The sequence below is a fragment of the Lepisosteus platostomus genome, chromosome 22 (assembly GCF_059453375.1).
Source record: "Lepisosteus platostomus isolate fLepPlt1 chromosome 22, fLepPlt1.hap1, whole genome shotgun sequence".
NCBI lineage: Eukaryota > Metazoa > Chordata > Actinopteri > Semionotiformes > Lepisosteidae > Lepisosteus > Lepisosteus platostomus.
This window is the reverse complement of record NC_142632.1, coordinates 94,738-116,789: the sequence shown is the minus strand read 5'-3', so window position 1 is coordinate 116,789 and position 22,052 is coordinate 94,738. Positions and strand designations below refer to the sequence as shown.

The 22,052-nt window shown below is 44.8% G+C and overlaps 3 non-coding genes across 3 annotated transcripts; 2 read left to right on the top strand and 1 right to left on the bottom strand.

Moving 5' to 3' along the window:
- The first annotated feature begins 9,714 nt into the window (after nucleotides 1-9,714).
- On the top strand, nucleotides 9,715-9,796 carry trnas-aga (transfer RNA serine (anticodon AGA)). The gene has a single exon. It is a non-coding gene; the product is annotated as a tRNA-Ser (tRNA).
- Nucleotides 9,797-14,269: 4,473 nt separating this feature from the next.
- trnas-gcu (transfer RNA serine (anticodon GCU)) lies at nucleotides 14,270-14,351 on the bottom strand. Its single transcript has one exon. It is a non-coding gene; the product is annotated as a tRNA-Ser (tRNA).
- Nucleotides 14,352-20,132: 5,781 nt separating this feature from the next.
- Nucleotides 20,133-20,204, top strand: trnag-ucc (transfer RNA glycine (anticodon UCC)). The gene has a single exon. It is a non-coding gene; the product is annotated as a tRNA-Gly (tRNA).
- The last annotated feature ends 1,848 nt before the right edge of the window (nucleotides 20,205-22,052 follow it).

Sequence of the window (22,052 nt, the reverse complement as noted above, 5' to 3'; positions counted from 1 at the left end):
TACCACAAATTACTCATATCCCCCTCATTATCAGTTTCATTCAGCCAGTTTGTATACAAAGAGGCTTCGTGTTTAGATTCTTCCTCTTTTGGGGTGGTGACAGGCTTCTACATAAAAAGGAAAAAGGCTGTGCACATCAGTCCCACGCAGGTTATCCCCATCTGTCCTTGTGGAGACATCACTCCTGCGCTTTGCTCAGTTCGTTTGTGACCTTTTTACAGTGGGAAGCATGAATCCAGGGCACCATTTCTGTGACCTTCACAGCAGTGGCAGTGGTCAGCAGCACCTGGTACAGCCCCCTCCACCTGAGTGAACACCATTTCTTTTTCCTGAAGTCTTTCACCAGAATCCAGTCTCCTTATTCACTCATTAGTTCTTACAGCACAGGTAAATCCCTGTGGGCTGGAGCCCAGCATAATCTTAGGCTTTTTTGGTCAACATTGGTCAACAGATTGGTCAACAACTGGGTAATAACTCTTAGAAAAATCTACACATTGTTCCCCTGCCTCAGCTGTGACGTTTTGCAGAACAATTCTAGCTGAAGTTGTAAAATTTCTCTTTGTTCCGTTCCTGCAAAACATCTTATTATGAGCAAACAAACCACAATAATCATTTGCATCTAGGGGAATCACTCCCAAGGGTAACCCCCCTTAAAGCTATATTGTTCTACCCATCAGGTTCTGCCACTAGATAAGAGAACCTTTCCCATGAAATCATTTTTTGACCTTCATGATCCCTTCAGGGTGTACAATTAGCACAGAAGCAGCAGCTTTAGTCCACATGTTTTTCAAACAGGATATTAACGATATGATCATAACGAATAATACCAGACCCACAAATATGTATTGAACCAGAGACCCTCTCCATGTTCCTAGCACAGACTGTAGCCATGTACCAATGCCCCAATCATCTGGATTATAATTATGATATATATTTTTCTTCATCATAGATGTGCTTTGCTAAGTCCTAGCAACCTACAATACTACAATAGAGAATTAGCAAATTCAACAATCCATTCCTCCAGCTAAATTCATCCCTCCAGGAAGTTTCATTGATTGGCCCGTGATGATATCAAACAGGCTGTTACACAGTTCTGTTTGATCCAGCCCGCATCCCATGGCGTTCCTTCAGTCTGATGTCTAGTCGATCTTTCAGAGATCTGTTCCTTCATTCCACTGTTCCAGCAGACTGAGGGTGATCTCAGTCCATCTCACTCCGAACAATGCAGCCACAGCCTGACACACCTTCCCTGTGAAGTGTGTTCCTTGATCATAATACAAGGGGCAGGGCAGTGCCCACCGAGGGCTTATCTCTGTTATCAAGTGTTTGGTAGACACAGAGGCAGTGGCAGCAACCCACCAGGAAAACAGATTATAAGAGCCCAGGTTTCCCTTTACAATTTTCAATTTCCCAGGTTTGAAAGGTTCCTCAGTAGCAGGCCTTTTGAGCTGTTGCACCCGCACCTGAACTGTAGTTGAGTTCCTTTGATAAACATTACATCCAGATACCACATAAGTGGTTACGGCTTCAAACCCGGTTCTCACCCAGTTTTGGGTAACCGGCACACCATTTGACTCCCACCTGGGTGTCCAACAGAGTGCATTTGTCGGGCTATAAAGGGCATTAGGCTGTGAGGGCATGCAGGGCGTCTGGTGTGCTGTCAGCTCCACACCCCATCATCATGCAGCCCCACAATCTTTTCTAACCATGTCCATTTCTCTGCTTCACAGAGGTCTCAGACTACTGTTCTACAAGTATTGCTCACCTGACAGTTGCATCTGCAAAGTTGTTCCCTCGAGTTACTGGAAACATTTCTTTATTATGTGATTTACACATTACCACAGCTACTTCAGTCAGTAGCTGCAAAGCTTCTAACAGTTCAGAGATAAACCCAGCATTCTTAACTGGAGTCCCTGCTGTGTTGAGAAAATCCCTATTCCTCCACCACCATCCAAAATTGTGGCATGCACCAAATGTATATATAGAGTCTATATACATATGCAGCCATTCAAAACAAGCGGGGTACGCTGCGGTATAACACGGTGGGCGTGTCGCAGTATACCGCATCATACCGGACGCAAATTAGATTATGTTAATAGTATCCGGAATCACCTTGTAAAATCGCCAGGTGGAGCTAATAAAGGTTAACCTCTCCTGTACAGCATTTGAGCTGTCACCAGAAAACGTCAGTTTTGAATCCTGATCACTGCTGAGGGACAATCTTTATTCAATTAAGAATTTAAGGTGTATACTCTTTAGACTTTAAATTTAAACAGTGTATTACAGCATGTTAATCATTAAACATTAAAAAGGCGGTATATTTTATAAAAGCAAGATTGTTCTGTTGGACAAAAGTACACAACCTACCACCTTTATCATAAATATTTTAATTATGCAGGAATATTTTATGCATCAAAGTCTTTACTGAAGATATTACTAAGAGTATTAATAATGAATGACCTTGGACAAGCTGTAAGCTCAAAGTATTACCCTGGTCCACATTCTTTGTAACCGTCTTTGTAAACGAAAATAGTTTATTTTTTCATTGACAAAAAGTAACACCACAGCATTTAGTTGATCCGATCACGCATTCATTTCTAATCATACAATGTAATTCTTGAGAATCTCCGATTCACCATGCCTTTCACATGCTCATAAACGATTTTAATTTAGGAATATAAACATATTAATGTATGTAAACTGTACTGTATATTGCTGGTCTTGGTAGTTTAAAGAAAAAATACACACCAGTATTCCATTTCTCCCTAAACATTTTAAGCATCAAAGTCTTACATGTTGTTATTTGGGAAACATTTTTACGTGCTCCTTCTGACCATATTAGGATTATATACTTTGTGAAAAGTGATAGTATTTAGCCTTTTCTGTGAATTCGCTTGTTATCTAACAAATGCATACTTTTAGAATTTGATTAACAGGGAATATAATATGGAATTGCGTATCTAAACAACTTAATAATGATATAATTATAATAATGTACTGTCTGGCGGAATAAACTGAAGAGGTTAGTTAATGCGACACGGAATTATTAAGAATTATCACCTCTTTTTACACTTGAGAACAAATGAGAACATTCCACTCAGTGGGATGTTATCTCAAGCACCTGCTAATTCGTTTTACACCACTGGACGACAGGAGAATGTGACTGTACTGTATCTGTACAGAATGTATCTTTCAATCAATACAGTAATTGATTAAAATCGCAATCGTGCGTTTAATTAAATGCCTTTTTTGATTCACAATCTGAAAATGAAAACAGCGGTAAAGTCACCTTGAATTTAAAAAAAACGATTTTGGCACGCCTGTAGCATTTTCACGAAACCTCCTAAAGTTATGAGAACACTTGCTTTGTGTATAAAGTACATTGTGAATGTTTTCACAGCCTTCACTTTGTTGTTTTTATGCCATTTTTTTGACCACACACAAATATTCCTATGTCCGTATCTTCGCAAGGGAATCAGTGCGAATTTTAATACTAATTAAATGACCGCGGGCACTTTCCACCCCCGCTACATTCTCAGAGTAGAACAGACTAACCTTCTAATGAAAGACGGTCCACCTCCCACGGACAGGAAAAGTGCCCACAGGCACTTAAACTTAATATGGTCAGTAACAGTAAAGAGTAACATGGTCAGAATGTTTAGGGAGAAAGTGGAATACTGGTCTGTATTTTTTCTTTAAACTACCAATACTAGCCATATACAGTCTGTAATGTAGGGATTTCTATATGTCTTTATTTAGTGGTTACATTAGTGAAAAGGCTAAACTTTTAGCTTCACGCGTACGTATGGTGTACATGTTTGTTTTGGGTTTTGCTTGTTCACATATCTCCCCTTTTTATAAAACAACGTGGTTGAAAACTGTTCCAGAGACACTGTTGTTTCATCAGTTAAAAGTACATCATGAAATGCCTCTCCCTGTTCAATCTACTGTTAAAAAGAAAAGGAGCATAAAGCGTCTGATGGTCATAAACGATATTCATTTAGGAACAGCATCAGAGATATGTTTTTAACTGCACTGCATCGGAGAGAATACCATAGTGTGTTTTTTTTTTTTACTCCCTGGCGGAAATTGGCTTCCATAAGAATCAATATGGCTCAGAGATTAAATAAAACTTCACTCGCACCAAACAAATGTATATTTCTAATCACAACATGATCGAATTTAAGTCATTTTAATAACAATGAATAGTCACCTATGCGTTACAATATAAACATTTATATTGATTTAAATCGCGTTTAAATCGCCGTTATTTAAAACCCATAAATAAGCTTCTAATGTCAACCTGACTATGGCGAAAGGAACCCTCCTTTCATTGGAAGACTATGAACATATTCTAGCCATAAATGAATTAATAGCAAACATGGTTTACATAAAATACATTTTTCCAAGAAAGTTTAGCCTTTGTTACTAATGAAACCACAAAATAAAGACATAAATATAGAAATCTTAATATTTTTAAAATACATGACTTTGCTAAAATTTATTTGAAAATAAAAACGATTACAAACGCCAGCGGATAGAGAGAACAGGGGAGGGATGTTGGTTTTGCATAAGGGGTGGGGCTATAGAAATGAGATCTATTTGAGAATGTGGAGTTACATGTTCTGGCTGTTGGTGAATTATCGTTGTTGAGTATGGCGTGTTGAGGTATTGATTTTGTGTAATGCTTTATGTTGAAAATTTAGGTGGATTTTGTTTATAATAACGAGGATAAACTGGGATGGGAGGAGGATTTGGTTTTGCATAAGGGGCGGGAATATGATAATTTGAGGAATTTGAGAGAGATTCACAGAGATTCCCTCTGCTGTGACCCAGGGAACCTGCAGTCAGGTAACATTATTTCTCACAACTACCAGGTAGTGAGTGAGATTGACCTGATTGTTCCTGCCTCAACGGCAGGGTTGCCAATACACCCAGTCCCCCAGAAGGGACAGGGAATGAAAGCCAAGCCGGTTTTCTTACAGCCACCAGCTCAGTTTGTCAGTCTGAGTCTGACCAACAGTGGTTCAGCCAGACTGGAGCTGGATGGGCAAGCCACCCGACTGTTAGTGCAGAACATGGAAAAGGGGGGTGTCAGAATCCCCGCCTGCACTGACATGGGCCTGGTGGGTGATGGTGAGTTCGAAGACAGTGAACTAGCTATCCCAGTGCTGGGGCAGCTCCCTGAACCCCTAGAGAGGGAAGGGGGGAGCGAGCAGGTGTCCTACACCCACGTCCAGCGAACGATTGTAAACATGCCGATAGAGGGATTCCTCAATCAGGAAGTGTGCAGGGTGGACCTGAACAGTGAGAATGGAGTAACAATCCCAGATCCCTCAGGTGCTCCAGATAACCACTAAGCCAAGGGTCAGGCATGCTCCACCGCTGCACCACCCCCTGCAGGGTTCCTAGAGCACAGGCATGAACAAATCGAAAAAGCAGATGTCCTGGAAATGGAGGAGCAGCATCAGCAGCTGCGTCAGATCTCCTCAGATTTCCAGGATGTTGGTGCCCAAGATGCCACATGGCATACTGAGAAAGAGACCATGTACATGCTGCGCCAGCTTAGAAAGGGGACAGTCACTCAGAAGGAGATGACTGGGATCAGCCACCCGAAAAGACTTTTGGGAGGACTGATTGCTGCCGCCACTGTTGTGTGTTTGCTATTTCTGGTAGGTTTGTGTGCTACTGGCACTCTCACCCTGACTGCCCCAAGAAGGCAGGTGTCAGAGGTGCCAGAGGGTAGTGACAGACTGTATCAACAGCAGCAAAAGTTGGAAAGCTTAGGGAAAACCCTACAGGCAACTTCCTATGCAACAGGGTTGAATCTTATCCCCCACCTAGTGGACATGATTGTTGGTGTTATACAGTGGGTTTATGCTTGTGTGCAACAGGCCAGAATGTTGACACAAGACCTGTTAAGGGAGCTTAGTGCCACTGTAGCCAGTCTAGCCATAGCACAAATCCTAACCCACTTGATTTCACTCTTCTCAGTAGAGGAGTATGTGACATTAAACCCATTGCTCATAGCTCACCCAGAAGGCAATCCAAGATTGAATTCGGTTCCAAATCTTGAGATGGGTATGGCTACCAAAGCTATCCATTGGCTGTGTCTAACTGATCCACCAATGAAGGGTGTAAAGCTACTAACGAGCAGAGGGAGGTTAATGAACCCCATGAAGAGCAGGTGGGAAGTAAATGGCTGGTCAGCACACCACATTTAACTGTCACTATAACTTGTGACAGGCATGATACAGCTACCACAATGCAGCTACCTAACCAACAGTTTCCTGCAAGTTCCCAAGGAGGCCATAGTACAGCATGGTAACTTAACACTGTACGGTCTGCAACCAGACAACATAAGACCAAACTTGAGGTCGTGGATGCCTTCAGGTGCCACACTATTGAATTGGATAGAAATCCAAGAAACAGTAAGCCCTGAAGATGTACAGGTAGTTAGTTTGCTTTAATGGAACAAACCTCCAAACCACCCTGGCAGGTGCCCAACACAGGTGTCATGGTTCATCAGGGGGGCTGGGAACAGGAACCGGTGTTATTGTAACACTGGTGCTGGGAAGCTGGATCATGACTGACAATGTACTCTGAATGCTGTACTCTTACATCAAGATGTACTCCGGGTAGCACGAATGAGTCAAAGGTAGCATTTCAAAAGAAAGGAAGTTACCTCTTCCCCAAATATCTGCCTACAGAGGTATCAGATACTGACAGTGAACTTCCTGATTTGTAATGCCTAGACTGAGATGATGTCTCCTACCTTGTTTATACATACTCCAGATGTTATTCATCCTGTTTGTTCCCAATGCTGGTTCCGGTATGAATTCTCGAGGAGTAATGTGGACATTTAAGGTTAATGTTCTAATGACAAGGGACATCACTTAACTCTGTTTTGTTTTGAAGGCAACAACGCCTCAGGACCTCGTGACCTTCAAAAAGGGGGGATATGTAGAGGCAATGCTTGTTAATAAGACAGAATTAAGTGTTGCTGTGCTTTCCCAAATGAGGCCCCATCTCTCTCTTCATCTCTGTGGCTGCACCACAGAGAAACTATTCATGCAGGCTGATTTAAAGATGTTTTCTTTTGATAAGGGACAGCTCCCAAATGGGGATGCACTTAGCTGAGCCTGGCTATCATGATCAATGGTCATCCATTGGCGCCTATCTGTCTAGGGAGTGCCAGATGGACATCTGGATTGCATTCCTAGGTGTCAGGAGTAAGTGACTCATATCTCACCTTGATCAACCAGTCAGGGATTGGTAGGGCCATGTAACCCATGTGGGACTCTGATGCCCATTAAACTTTCAGCCAATGACAAGCTGAAGTTCCTCCAGGTAAAAACAGGCAACAGAGAGCCTGGAGAAGGAGAACTAGTAGGACTATTCCAGTAGGAGAATTCTAAGGAGAATTCCAGGGGTGCAAGACAAATCCATGGCAGGACGGCCCAGGAGCAGAAGGCTCCCAAGGGCAGGACATTCTCACAGCGCGCCTCTTGACCATCCTGAGACTCAGCCCGGACAACCACGGAACGGCCAGTGCGTCTGAGTGCCAGTACTTTCCTCTGTTCTAAAAGTCGAGAGCGGAGGTTGCCACGAGTAACCAGAGGATCCACCCGAGGTTAGCATCAGCAGCAAACCTCGTGAACAGGTCAGAACTGTGGACAGCTGAATCACTATTCAGAACAAGCGCTTCATCAGGAACGAATCGGTCCTCTTCCTGACCTGCTGGGACCCACAGTCATCTTTTCTCCTGTGCACAAACTTTGCTAGTTAAAGCCAACACTAACTAGCCGGTCAGTGAGCATCAGCAGCGCACCGTCGCAAGCAGCACAGCACAGCCTGGCACCTAGCCAGAGAGTGCGGATTGGACAGCAACAGCCTGCAACTGTTCCTTTGTGCCCACAGGAGATCTGAATCCCGAGAGATTGGATGAGTATTCAACTTCACTGCATTACAGCTCGAGAATTCCATTGTTATCCCAACCAGTTGATATCAGTTTAATTCCTAAGAGTTATGTACTTGTTTTGAGTATCTAATGTAGAAGTTGTAATCAAGTTCAATTATGAAACGGTCTAGATGAATGATATACTGAACGTATGTCCTCTTGATATATGTAACTCTTTGTAACTGAATGAATATATACCTTTTGTATTCTGATAACCCTCTCGATAAGATCTGTTAGGTTTACATGCATATTCTATGTATTAATAAATGTATCCTCGTGTATTAGTACCTGTGTGTGTGCGTTGTTTGAGTTATATCGCATAGTTGGATTCTAAAGCCATTAAAATAATTATTTTTGTGACTTACACAAAAATAATTTTTGGCTACAATTAATAATTGTCCCCGTAAATGCCCAAACTCTACAGAACTGGTGCCTCGTGAGAGCACACTTCACCAGCTTCCGCGGGCTTGCAATACAATCGGCGAAAGCGAAAGCGAGAGCAAGGTGTTTAAAGACAGATTTTGTCGTGGTGACATCATGGTAGAAAGAAACGAACTTGTTACGTCTCAACAGAAACGCTCTTTAGCTCTTTCGGCTTTATGCAGAGAACAGCGTCTGTCGAGATCACTTTTGAGTCAGCGGGAAACGCCCTGTGCTGTCAGTTTGATTTCATATTGCTCGTAGCGGCGCCCGGCTTTTGTCTGTCAAACGTTAGGTTGTGCTCCTTCATGCTGCATCGTCGGCATGAGTGGAGCTTTTTAAACGTCTGTACTTACTGCGCCCCATAAGAAATCGTTTGTCCCCGTTCAAAAGAGATTGTGCGATGTCCTGCAGGGTTCGCAAAGCAAACCTTTGACAGTTTGAAAAGAGGAATTTATTCTGCTTCCTGTGCGTGCAGTAGTTACAAAGTTGAACGTCTTTACACGATCTGCTGCAGTTTTCAGTGGGCGGGCTTTGTCAGATGGCTTGGAAAAACGCACTGTGTTTCGGCTCGGGAAACATCATGAGCAGCTATACTGTGTATAGCTGACTTTTAACGCATACAGAATTCATTAGAAATCATTGATTTCTCCAATTAACAAGGGTCCCTTAAAGGATGAGTCAAAGTAACGTTTAATCAGATTAGTTTCCTTAGAGCTGGTTCAGAGTTTGCTCAAGAGTGTACCTTTCACAGATGCGCAAAGAAGAATGTTGGGGGTGCACGCTTCAAGGCGCCTTACAGCTATAGGGAGCGATTCGAGATGATTCGTGGCGTGTGCTCGTTCCCATATACCGTACGCCCCGGGGTGCAGTGCTAAGATGACGTACAATACCGCTTGGGCACGTAACGGCGTTATATGCAAGTGCGGGACGTGAGGGTTTTCGTTTGTTCGTTTTGTTTTGCTCTGCTTTGCTTTGTTTTGCTTTCCATCGCGTTGGTAAGAGCGTAAATAAAAAGGCGATTCCTGCGTCTACCACTAATGTAAGAGCTATTTCAAGTGCGACGTGGTGCGGCTTTTCAAATGCTTGTGGGCATTTCTCTGTTGTTGATTCTTTTTTTGTGTGTAACAAAGTGGCATTTTCATGTCCGGACGGGGAGACTTTATCATTCCGACATGAAGCCACCCTTAAGTCCTCTGAGGCGTGTCTGTCTGCAAGGCTTGTATTTTGGAAATGTTTTTTTGAAACGGAGAACGACTTTGAAATAGGCTTCCGCCGGCGCCTCGCGATCCAGGTAAGATTGTATCAAAAACGCAGCCGCGGCGGGGCTTGCTGTAGTCGTGGCCGAGTGGTTAAGGCGATGGACTAGAAATCAATTGGGGTCTCCCCGCGCAGGTTCGAATCCTGCCGACTACGTTGTCCACCTCCTGTCGTTGTGTTCCGGCGCAAGCAAAGAAACGTGCCTCTTTGCTGTTCCTGGTGGTTTTAAAACGCCAAATCGCTTGTACCCGCTGCCTTAGAAATAAATTCTTCAGCGTCTGCGAATGGCATTTTGCAGCTGGAAGCAGATGTCGACGCTTTTTGCACAGAGCACCAAAAAAGCGTCTTTTTTGAAGGCCCAGGCACTGAGCATTGGTGGTTCAGTGGTCGAATTCTTGCCTGCCCCGCTGGAGGCTCGGGTTCGATTCCCGGCCAATGCAGTGGCTTTTGCAGCGAGCGGCTCCATCACTTGCATCCCCTTGCAACTCGCAACTGAAAACCCACTGAAGCTAAGCAGGTGTGAGCCAGGTCAGTACCCGGATGAGGGTGAGCTACAGGGAAAAACAAAGCTTCCAGCTGGAAGCGGTGTTAATGGTGCCGGCGGGGGGGCGCTCACCCTGAGGTCTGTGCGGGTCCTAATGCCCCAGTATAGTGACGGATATGCTGTGTTGTAAAAGGGCGCTGTCTTTTGGATGAGATGTAAAACCGAGGTCACAGCGCTCTGTGGTCATTAAAAATGACCACCAAAACCTTTGACAAAAGCTCTTGGTAATTGATGGTCTTCAATAATGCTTCTCCTTTAGGTACATTTTAAATCAGCTGAAAAATGCTGTGAAATGGGGGGGCACTTCAGGCCAGTGTAGGATTTGGGTTACAAGAACCATGAAACTGCACAAGAAAGCCCGTACACTGAATTAAACGGCTTTCTATTCAAAGGAGGGCAAAAGAAATTCCCTGAGTTTGATTTTTTGCAGCACAGAGAGGAGCACTGTCGTGAGGCCGGTTAGCTCAGTTGGTTAGAGCGTGGTGCTAATAACGCCTAATCGTACGGGCCAGGTCCTTTTCTCCTTTCTTACCAAAGCTGTTAGGTTCCTTTCCGTGGTGAGATGGGTTGTCATGCAACACTGCCACATAGTGCCGACAGACAAGAGTGTTGCGGGAGAAGAGAAAAGTGTTTGAAGATTTAAGAGTGTCTTAGGTGGAGCCAAAATCAAGTGTCACAAATGAAAGTGGTTGGATTTCCAATGTTTAATATGGTAAAAATAAGCAGAAGTTATCTGCCGGTCCGGCACAGTCTGCCATGCTTTTGTCATATACTGTAAAGTGGTGTCGAACTGGGTGTCGAACTGGAGCCTCACCATTTGCATATGTGAGGCTCCAGTTATACATCGAGTGTCACATTAAATGACAAAAATGAAGAGAGTTAAAGCAGCTGGAGAGGTATTCTTACAACTTTTGAGCTGACACAGTTTTGGAAAATGTTTCCTTCACGCTGCACTGTACAATATAGGCAGCCAAGAGTCTCCAAAACAAAACAGAATTGACAGATAGGAGAAAATTCCCACTCGTCCTGAAGTTCCCAAAATCCAGCACTGAGCGTAAACAAAGTGTCTAAGTAGCGTGGGAACACTAACCCTAGCTGGAGTTTGAGCAAACCAGCACTGAGCGTAAAAAGATGAGTCAAAGTAACGTCTAATCGGATTAGTTTCCTTAGAGCTGGTTCAGAGTTTGCTCAAGAGTTTACCTTTCACAGATGCGCAAAGAAGAATGTTGGGGGTGCACGCTTCAAGGCACCTTACAGCTGTAGAGACTGATTCGAGACGATTCATGGCGTGTGCTCGTTCCCATATACCGTACGCCCCGGGGTGCAGTGCTAGGATGACGTACAATACCGCTTGGGCACGTAACGGCGTTATATGCAAGTGCGGGACGTGAGGGTTTTCGTTTGTTCGTTTTGTTTTGCTCTGCTTTGCTTTGTTTTGCTTTCCATCGCGTTGGTAAGAGCGTAAATAAAAAGGCGATTCCTGCGTCTACCACTAAGGTAAGAGCTATTTCAAGTGCGGCGTGGTGCGGCTTTTCAAATGCTCAACAGGATGACTTCGCATGCACGCGTGCTTTCATGCAGTCGTGTGTGCAACCATGTCTGCTTACGTGCAAACGGGCGTGGTTTCATGTATGCAAAAAACTTTCCTGGGCTCTTCTGAAGCACATAAAATTATTTGGAGATATACATTTGTCTTGTTTTCCTCTTAGGCTCTAGAATTGATAACTTTTTTTTCATTTTTGGCATTTTTCATAATTTTCTAGAAAGTGGTTGCAAGCCCGATATCATGCAAAGAAACTTCAGGATTCGGGGATCAGTCAATGGATTTTCTTCAAAGTTGGATTTTTGCACTCTGTGGACCAAGAGATGTTGTTCTATAATGTTTTTTTTTTTTCAAATTTAAAAATATCATTTTTTCATGGAGCTTTGAATGGGATGGATTCACCCTCCTTTAGCCAGGACAGAGCTCCAGGAGCCTGCGTAGGATTCTAGCTTTCTCCCCTTGCAGGCACCTGGCACAGAAGACAATATTTTTTTCCTTAAAATCTTTTTTTTTGTGTTCCTTGTTGTTCCAAACTTAATTTTAATCACTTTTAATTAGAGATTTTATTAAAAATAGTGCAATAAATGACTAATTTCACAAAAATTAATGTAATATAAAACGGATGTTTTCAACTTTATTGTAGTGTTTTAGAAACTAATATGTCGTCAAAAATGGTTGTTTTTCACTCCTATGAATGAAAACTGTTGTTATATGATGTTTTTTTTTTCAAATTTTAAATGATCATTTTTTCATGGAGCTTTGAAGGGGATGGATTCACCCTCCTTTAGCCAGGACAGAGCTCCAGGAGCCTGGGTAGGATTCTAGCTTTCTCCCCTTGCAGGCACCTGGCACAGAAGACATCATTTTTTTCCTTAAAATCTTTTTTTTTTTGTGTTCCTTGTTGCTCCAAACTTAATTCTATTCACTTTTAATTAGAGATTATATTAAAAATAGTGCAATAAATGACTAATTTCACTAAAAATACTAAAAGTAATATAAAACGGATGTTTTTAACTTTATTGTAGTGTTTTAGAAACTAATATGTCTTCAAAAATGGTTATTTTTCACTCCTAGGAATGAAAGCTGTTGTTATATGATGTTTATTTTCAAATTTTGAAAAAGCAAAGGATTCTAGCTTTCTCCCCTTGCAGGCATCGGACACAGAGAACCTCATGGTTTTCCTAAAAATCATTTTTTATGTTCCCTGGTGTTCCAAACTTAGTTTTAATCAATTTTAATTTGTTATGTTACAAACAGGGTAATAAAGTCTTAATTGGACTATAACTAATGTCATATTGTCTGCTACAAAACTGATATTTTCAGCTCTATTGTAGAGATTCTAGAATCAACTAATAAAGAATTGAAATAAAAAAAGGGCATAAGAAGACATTACCAACAACGACCACATGATGGAGATATTGTCTAGACATTACCAACAACGACCACAAGATGGAGATATTGTCTAGACATTACCAACAACGACCACAAGATGGAGATATTTTCCAAAGAGGCAAGAGGGGCAAAGCTGCGATAAGGTAAAATCATTTTTTGAAAGAGATTGTTGTCAGAATGCACATCCGTATCCCAAACAGAATCTCTAGTAAAATATGATCATTTGTGAAACAGGCAAATGAGTGTCAGCTACAATATGATTGCTACATATCTGCATTTGTTGGTATTTAAGGAGTAAGAGTGCAGGTTTAAACCTGCGATCCAGTGTGTTGAAGAATTTCACAACACTACCTCTAGCACATATGGAAATAAATCCTCATAATGATTATTGCCCTGGGCATGTACCAAAAAAGCAGTGAGCATATATATATATATCACTGGGTTGAAGCTAGAAACACAGAATAACTGCAAACACATCCTAAATACAGTGTTCCAGCACCTTTGACCTCATCCAGAACGTATCATTTCTTGAAAGGGATTGCTGTCCGAATGCACATCTGAATCCCAAACAGAATCTCTAGTAAAATACGATCATTTGTGAAACAGGCAAATGACTGTCTCAGGGGCCCATTTCTCATTGTCAGACACATGTATGCAATGCTTTCACTGTGCATTGAGCAATAGGGATCAAAAACACCGCAGGTAAGGTTAGAAGTCATGTTCTATGATCATTTCTTTCAGCATTAGGGACTAAATATACTAAACGTATGATGCTAAAATGTTATTTTTACATATATTAATGTAATAAATGATTGCTTATGCTTTATAAACAAATCTAATTATAATAAAAGCTTAAGTTTTGTATTTATCTTGTACCATAGAACATGATTTTCTTTGTATTTCAAGCCCACAAAGTGTCCAAATGATGCACCTTTGACCTCATCCAGAACGTATCATTTCTTGAAAGGGATTGCTGTCCGAATGCACATCTGAATCCCAAACAGAATCTCTAGTAAAATACGATCATTTGTGAAACAGGCAAATGACTGTCTCAGGGGCCCATTTCTCATTGTCAGACACATGTATGCAATGCTTTCACTGTGCATTGAGCAATAGGGATCAAAAACAGAATGGAAACAGACATGGAAACCAACGAGGATGGGATTTGAACCCATGCGTGCAAAGCACAATGGATTAGCAATCCATCGCCTTAACCACTCGGCCACCTCGTTAACAAAACTGGGCTGTCCCAACTGGGTTGGCGCGCTCCAGATGATCTTTTTCTTTTTTTTCCCTCGTACTCGAGGGTCATTTTCCTGTTCCACATGCGATTTCAACATTTTCCTTGGGAGATGTCAAGCCAGCAAGCCACTGCTGTGGTTCAGTGGCCAGCGTGGAGTTCAGTGGCCCTGTTGTACACAGAAAGCACATTGAGCTCCTTGGACATGAAAAGTTCCAGATAAAAGCCATTTGTCATCCTTTCTCTTGGTGTCGATGTTGCTATTGTATGTAAAGGTGGCAACTTGCTCAGCGAGCAGGCGGAGCACACACCGAATGCAGATGTGTCTGAGTGGTGTGTCCAAGTGGCTGCAAAAGGACAGCACTCCCGGGGCGCTGTGGCTTAGTTGGTTAAAGCGCCTGTCTAGTAAACAGGAGGCCCTGGGTCTGAATCCCAGTGGATAACCGCCTACGGCTAGACTTAATTAAATGCAAGTATTCATTTCCTGTCTTTAACACGACTTGTTTTTCTTAAAATGGATGCAACTTGCAAAACATGAAATACAAACCTTGCTAATCAGCGCTAGCAGCTGGCAAAAAAAAAGAAGTCAGCAATGTTTTTTTTCTTTAACCTTAACCCTGCTAATGGAGAAGAGTTAAACGACCGAGTCTATGCAGCTTAAACGGTGCGCACGTCGGGTTCTTAGCTGAAAGGGTGGTAAATCACGCTCACCCCAGTCCTTAATCTTTTAAAGAGGATACAAAATTGAACCTAGTCGCCACATCACATACATCCTGTTCAATGATAAAAAGGTAACATCTATCCTCGCTCCAGAGTAAATCTCACGTTGAGGGCATATTTTTTTTCACTTTACCGTGAATCGGGCTCGGCTGCACAGAGGAGAGAGCAGAGCAATGAGGTCACGGGGACAGGGGAGTCACACGCTGGCTGTTTGAACACGCGGAAGATCACTGAGGGATCCACAGTATATGGACCCTCCGTGCGCAATCAGTCCGCACTCCGGACTCTGAAACCTGCCATCCGAGTTAAGATCTCGGCAGAACCTGAAGCGCAGTTCCTTCTTAAAACGTAATCTGGTGAGCATTTCTAGAATCGTACTTGTATAGATGCAGCCTTTAATGTGTTGCTAGGTTAAAATTGATGACTTCTTGTATTTCAGTAGGCAACTGCCCTCTTGATTTTGGATTTAATTTCTTTATTACAGTGGCGCTTTTATGAAGCCAAGGGACCAGGGAGCTGCCCCAGTACTGGGATGGCCAGTTCGAAATCATAGAAACTATTGTCAATTCCAGTCCCATGTCAGTGCGAGCAGGGATTTTGACATCTTGTTTTGCTATGTTCTGCACCAACAGGCAGGTGGCTCGGCCATTCCGTTCCAGTTTGGGGGTACAACAGACTGCTAGGTTCAGTCTGATAAACTGAGCTGATGGTTGGAAGAAAACCATCTCAGCGTCCATTCTCTGTCCCTTCTTTAGGACAAGGCGTACCGGAAACCCTGCTGTTGACGCAGGAACGATCAGGTCCGATTCGTTTACTACCTGGCAGGCCTGAGGAATCGTCTGACCTGACCGAATGTTCTCGGGGTCACCGCTTAGAGAGTGGGCATCTGGGTCCACCCGTTTCCACAGCACACTGTTTACTGTGTCCAGCTGGGCGCCCAGTCGAACCAATAGGTCTGCACCAATGCAGACCGAATGGGTCAGCTGAGGTGCTACCTGGAAGTAGTGAGCAAACTTCCTTTTTCCGATGGAGATGGAAGCTACACAGCTTCCTTTGCTCCAAATGGACCTATGAGGTGGGGGTGCCCACCACAGAACCTGTGACTGCGTCACCAGGGTCACCTGACAGCTTCGCGACAGGTCCTCGAACAGACCTTCACTGATTATGGACTTCTCAGAGCTGAGGCTAAGAATTACATCATCAACCTGCACTTCTGCCACCTGGACCCCCTCCCACCACCATGGGGTGGTAGTCCTGGACCCCCTGAGGTACCAGGGTGCACAGAAAGGACTCCCATTCATTACCGGACAGGGAGATCCACTCTTCTTCAGGGATGAAAAGGGGGTGTGCTTTACCTGGCGGGTCAAGCAGCTGCTCGGAGCACTGCTCCTGTAGTTGGGAGACCGTGGGAGTGCTGGCCTGGGCAGGACTTCCCTGTAGTTTTGGAAAGCAAGAAGAGACATTTATTCTCGTCCAGAGGAACCAGGAGGAACCTCCAACTCAGCTATAGTGTTCAGTGGGCACTGTGTGATCACAGTATAACCACTGAATCCCCCTTTTTGCTGTGCAACAGGCTTAGGGTTTTTGACCTGAGCCCACAATTTTCCACGCTGGCAGTCCACCAGAGGCTCCAGCCTGTCAAGCAGGTCTTGGCCAATGAGTAGTGGCTCTCTTTTTAACCTAGAGATGTAAACAGGATGCACCATGTTCATTGGCCCGAACCTAAGTGCCACCCACACTCGGTGTGTGATCCTGGCATGATCCTGGGTATAGCTGGAAATATCTATCTTACACGGTTCTACCTTAAGTCTGATGCCTTTTCCTTTCGCTACTCGTTTGAGCTCGCTGAGTAGATCGGCTGACATCAAACTAATTTCAGCCCCAGTGTCAATCAGTGCTTCTCTATCTAAGACGTTTTCAAGAAAAACCTTGATATAAATACGCCTTGCTTTGCCTTTCTGGCTGAGATTCCCTAAGAATTGTTGGAAGCCTGCCTTTTCTTTGACTTCAGGGGCGGGGTCAGCGCCCAACTCAGAGTCACAGCCTTCTTCCAGGCAGGAACCCTCCCACCCAATCAGATAGACTGAGGGAGGGGCTTGGGACGGATCCCCGCCTCCTCCAGTGAGAAGGGGCGTGGTCCCCCTAAGCTCATTCACACTTCTGGCATTCGGTGCGGAAGGTTTACCCTGTCCTGATCTCTCAGGCAGGGCTTGTTCAAGCCTGGCCAGGCGGGCTGCAGTCGACTCCCTGCGTCCAGTCTTATGATAGACTCTGCCTGAGCCCTTGCCTTCCCCGTAGCGCTCACGGCGGCTCTGACGCTTAGTGCGGTCCTGCCTGCCTATTTTGTGCCGGGGCTTAGCGAGCTCAGGAACCTCAGCTGCCTCGAGCTGAGGCGAGTCGTCAACCCTGCTGGCTTTAGTGGCGAACACGGCCGTTTTAGCAGGTTTTCGCTCTGAGGAAGCAGAGACTTCAGCTCCCCAGGCTTTTTGAGCCAACCTTCTAATGTCAGCCATTTTCATCGCTGTGTGTGCATCACAATCATTTTCCTGACTGAGGGATGCAGATTAGCAATGAATAAACCTTTGAAATTCACGTTCTCTTCGCAACCCTCTTCATTCCGCCCTGCAAAATAAGTGCGCCTAAGCCTCTGATAATAGTCGCGAGGGGCTTCAGCTTTTTCGTGCTTAATATGGTGCACAGCAGCCACGGCAGCTATGGGATCGATAAAAGCCGAAAATTCTCCGATCATTGCCTGACACAGCTCCTCAAAGCTATTACAGACTTCCGGTCCTTGTCTAGACATCCACTCGTGGATCGCTCGGCTGGTAGTTTTCCTTACTTACATAGCCTTTTCCTGTTCGGACGCTTCGGGCATAAACTGCAAAGTATATCTCAGCTCATCGATGTAGGTCTCCACATTATTCCCTGACACTGACGGGTCAAACCTTTCTACATCTTTGGCTAACTGCCTCAGGGAGTGGAGGTTAATTTTTACGGTTTCTCCGCGGGCAGGGAGACGGCCGTGATCAGGAGCAGGGGGTCTATGCCTGAACTGACTCGCCCTTGCGAGTTTCGCGCAGGACTCGGCGATCTCCCCCATGCCGATCCGACCACAGACCCTGGCCGGGAGAAACCTCCTCCCGGCGCGCTGGGTGAGCGCTCCGGGCTGCTAGGTGGGCTGGCATGCAAGTGGGATCTAGTCTATTTTGCTTCCAGTACGGCAGCATCTGACTCCTTTTGCCTTTCCTGGCTGAGCTCATTTAAACTCTCAATTTCTTTTTCTTTTTCTTTCGAGCTCGCTTCCAGGTCTCTCCTAGCTACCTCAGCCGCAGTTTCTCTAGCAGACAAGTCATCTAATTTACCTAAAACTTCCCTGAGTCAGTCTTCACTTTCCTCATTTTTCACTCTCTTTTCTCTGATTATATCCAACAACTCGACTCGCTCCGCCCTATATCTTTCTAGCGTTCCCTGAAGCTTTTGAAACTTTGTCAGCTCGGACAAAGACAGTTCCAGCTGTTTAGCTAGATTTAAGGTGAAACTCGATAGGACCAGAACTGCGTTCACAGACACTCCTGTGTTAAGCTGGTTCGCTACCTTAGCTACTAAATCTACTTGCAGCTTCTCAATATCATCAAAGTTCAACTTTTCGATACCACTCCAGTAACCAGGATTGTCGTCGCTAGAAATAGTACTTATAAGCGACTCCACTTCAGACATTTTAGCAGCCATTGTCATTACGTCAGAGAAACTTTAAGAGTATTACTTTTTTTTTTCTTTTTCCAAAATACAGTATGGAATCTAGACACCCGAGCAGATGGATTTCCAATCAGCACACGTTACACTAAACGCTAGAAAACAGGGGGATTTCTTTACGCAGTTATCAGCACACCCGGTATTCGCGTATAGAAGCCGCGGTGCTGTGCTGAACTTCAGTTATTCTGTGCGACTGATTCTCATTTCATTCTAAACTCGCCCACCCAGGGACGCCATTAAATGTAATGGTTTGATGGGTTTACTGAGACAATTATTAATTGTAGCAGTAATCACAAGGTTGTTCGTTGGGGCTTTTAGAAAATCAATCGTCAGAACAACTAACAACGCACACACAGGGGTTCAATAGACTAGATACATTTATTAATATAAATTGTGCACCAAACATATACTAGTCTGCCTGGATACGAGTGGCAGACCTTACTGTGAGGGTTATCAATATACAAGGTATATAATCCCGAAGAGATGCAAACACAAAGAGATACACAACAGAGAATATATGTCAATATATATCGTTCGGTTACCAAATCGCTAATCAGTGTTATTACCCACTGTTACTCTAAACTCGGAAGTAAATACATTACTCATGAATTAAATTGATAACAACTTGTGTTGAGGTACAATTAAATTCTCGAGACGCAATGTAGAACATGGGGTTTACTTATCCACTGTGTATGGATTTGGAATTTCCCGGCACGAACACCAAACCAGCTGACAGGCTCTGTTGCAGCCTCTGTTCCAGCGGTTGTCCAATGGGCGTTGTCCCGGCGTCCTCTGGCTACCGGCCAACCAGTCAAGGTGCAGCTCGGAGTAGGACGGGCGGAGGAATCTGACTGCGGCGCGCAGGGCAGTCGTTGCTCCGAGGGGATCTACCAGCAGTCCGGCTGGCTGGTAGAAAGTCTCTATGCACAGAGTGTGACCGCGAGTCCTCACAAGTCACTCTTGTGCCTGGGAAGAAGCTGGTTCGTTCCCGGTCCAGCACTGCTTCTGAATAAGCTATTCAGGTTGTCGACGAGGGTCCAACTGTAGGGTCCAACTGTCCAACACAAACACAATCTGTGGCGTTTAGCGTGACAGTCTTGCAGGCATCGTGCTGTCTCACTGCAATACTATACCGCTGGAGGAAACAGTCCATCTGGCCATGAAACTCATTTGAACGTCTAGCTACAGCAACTAACAATATCATGATTTATTCAGGATGTGTGGAATCAGCACGTCCCGGAGACAGCTTCCGAAATCGTGAGCATTCTCTGGTGGTGTCCTGCAGGGCACCTGTGGGCGTGCGTTGGTGGTATAGTGGTGAGCATACCTGCCTTCCAAGCAGTTAACCCGGGTTCGATTCCCGGCCAACGCAGTGGCGATTGGTTTCAAATGCTGTCATGAGCCTTGGATTGTGACTAGCAAAGCGCAGCCTTTTGAAAAACGGAATGCAAAACAGAATTGAAGGAGAATCTTACAGGGGATTCTGAGCGGTGTCTGCATACACGCAGTCCGATACGGGTGCTGAAAGCTTGAGCTACTCTCAATGTCATGCTGCCTTTCCCCGGAGTAAATCTGTTACATTGAAAGAATGCTTCTGGCAGGTTCAAAAAGGGACCCTTGTTAATTGGAGAAATCAATGATTTCGAATGAATTCTGTATGCGTTAAAAGACAGCTATACACAGAAAACATGCAGGACACTGCTCATGATGTTTCCCGAGCCGAAACACAGTGCGTTTTTCCAAGCCATCTGACAAAGCCCGCCCACTGAAAACTGCAGCAGATCGTGTAAAGACGTTCAACTTTGTAACTACTGCACGCACAGGAAGCAGAATAAATTCCTCTTTTCCGGTTTTATTTATGCGAACCATAAATAAACCAAATAAACCAAGTTGCAAGAGGCCCGCACCCACAGCACAAATTGCGCAGCCTAGGCCACCTCCTGCACGCCACCGCCTCCTGCTGGGCCCACTCTTTCGCACACTCACACGCCACACTAACAATCAAAAGTGTGGGCAAAACAAGAAAACGAGCGCACCGTTTCCTACACATCTGCAGTCACCGTTGCGCATTCGCAGCATGTCCCGGGATGCAATTCGGCCTCATTTGCATAACTCCAGACCGGCAGATCGCCACGCAAGCTCGCGACGTGCGCCTGCCACACACCGAACAAACCTTTTCAGCAATTTCCAAAAAACGGGCCTGCTCGCCTGCCCACAAGGCTCCATCTCTTACCTGCTCTCCAGAGCCTGCTGCCTTCTGTGCTTTTCTCTCGGCACCGCTGCAGCGCACACAACTCCTGCAGCGGGAGGGGGGGAGAAAGTTCCCGCGCTCCGCCGCAGGGAAGGCTTGCTCCGTGCGCACACGTCCTTTCGATGCCAGTCCAACAAGTGCTCCGCATTAGCTGCGTCGGGGCTCCGGGGTGTCGCACCTCACCTCACCTCACCTCGCACTGCCCCCTCCTTGAATGTCTGCCGCTGGGCATGCCCCACTCTCCTCCGCCTTATCTTATCGCGTGTGAGCACCGACAATGGCCACAATGCCGGGGAATGGCACCTGTAAATTAATTCTCTTCTCTTGCAGCCTGAGATCATGTCCTTCTTTTGGCTCCCTCCAGTTCTGATAAAAAATCTCACTCTTAGATTTGTTAATTTTTGCGGATGAAGCCAAAGAGAAACGATCACAGCACTGCAGAGCTCTGCTAATTGAGGCATTGTCAGAGAGGAGCAGGGTCATCCATGTATAGAGATGTCTTTACCTCTCCTCCCCCACTTCCAGGCACTGGTATCCCATTAATGGCCTGATCCTGGCGCAAGGCACAGGCTAAGGGCTCCATAGCCAAAACGAATAACAAGGGGGATAATGGGCAGGCCTGCCTCACCTCTGAACAGACTTCAAAGGGGTGTGATCTATTGCCATTAACCATTACTCTGCTGTTGCTACCTGTGTACAGCAGGTTAATCCACTTTCTCATGATGGGGCAAAAATTCATGTGCTCAAGTACCAATGTTAAGTACTGCCGGTTTAGGCGGTCAAAGGCCTTTTCTAGGTCTACACCTAAAATGCACAGAGGGAGGGAGCGATCCTCTGAGTACAGACAGACATCCCTCAACAAGGCCAGGTTGTCGCTCATCAGGCGTCCTGCTATCCCACAAGTCTGTTCTTTCCCTACCAGTGAGGCCACTACATTTTGTAGGCGCAGGAAAAGGGCTTTGGACAGGA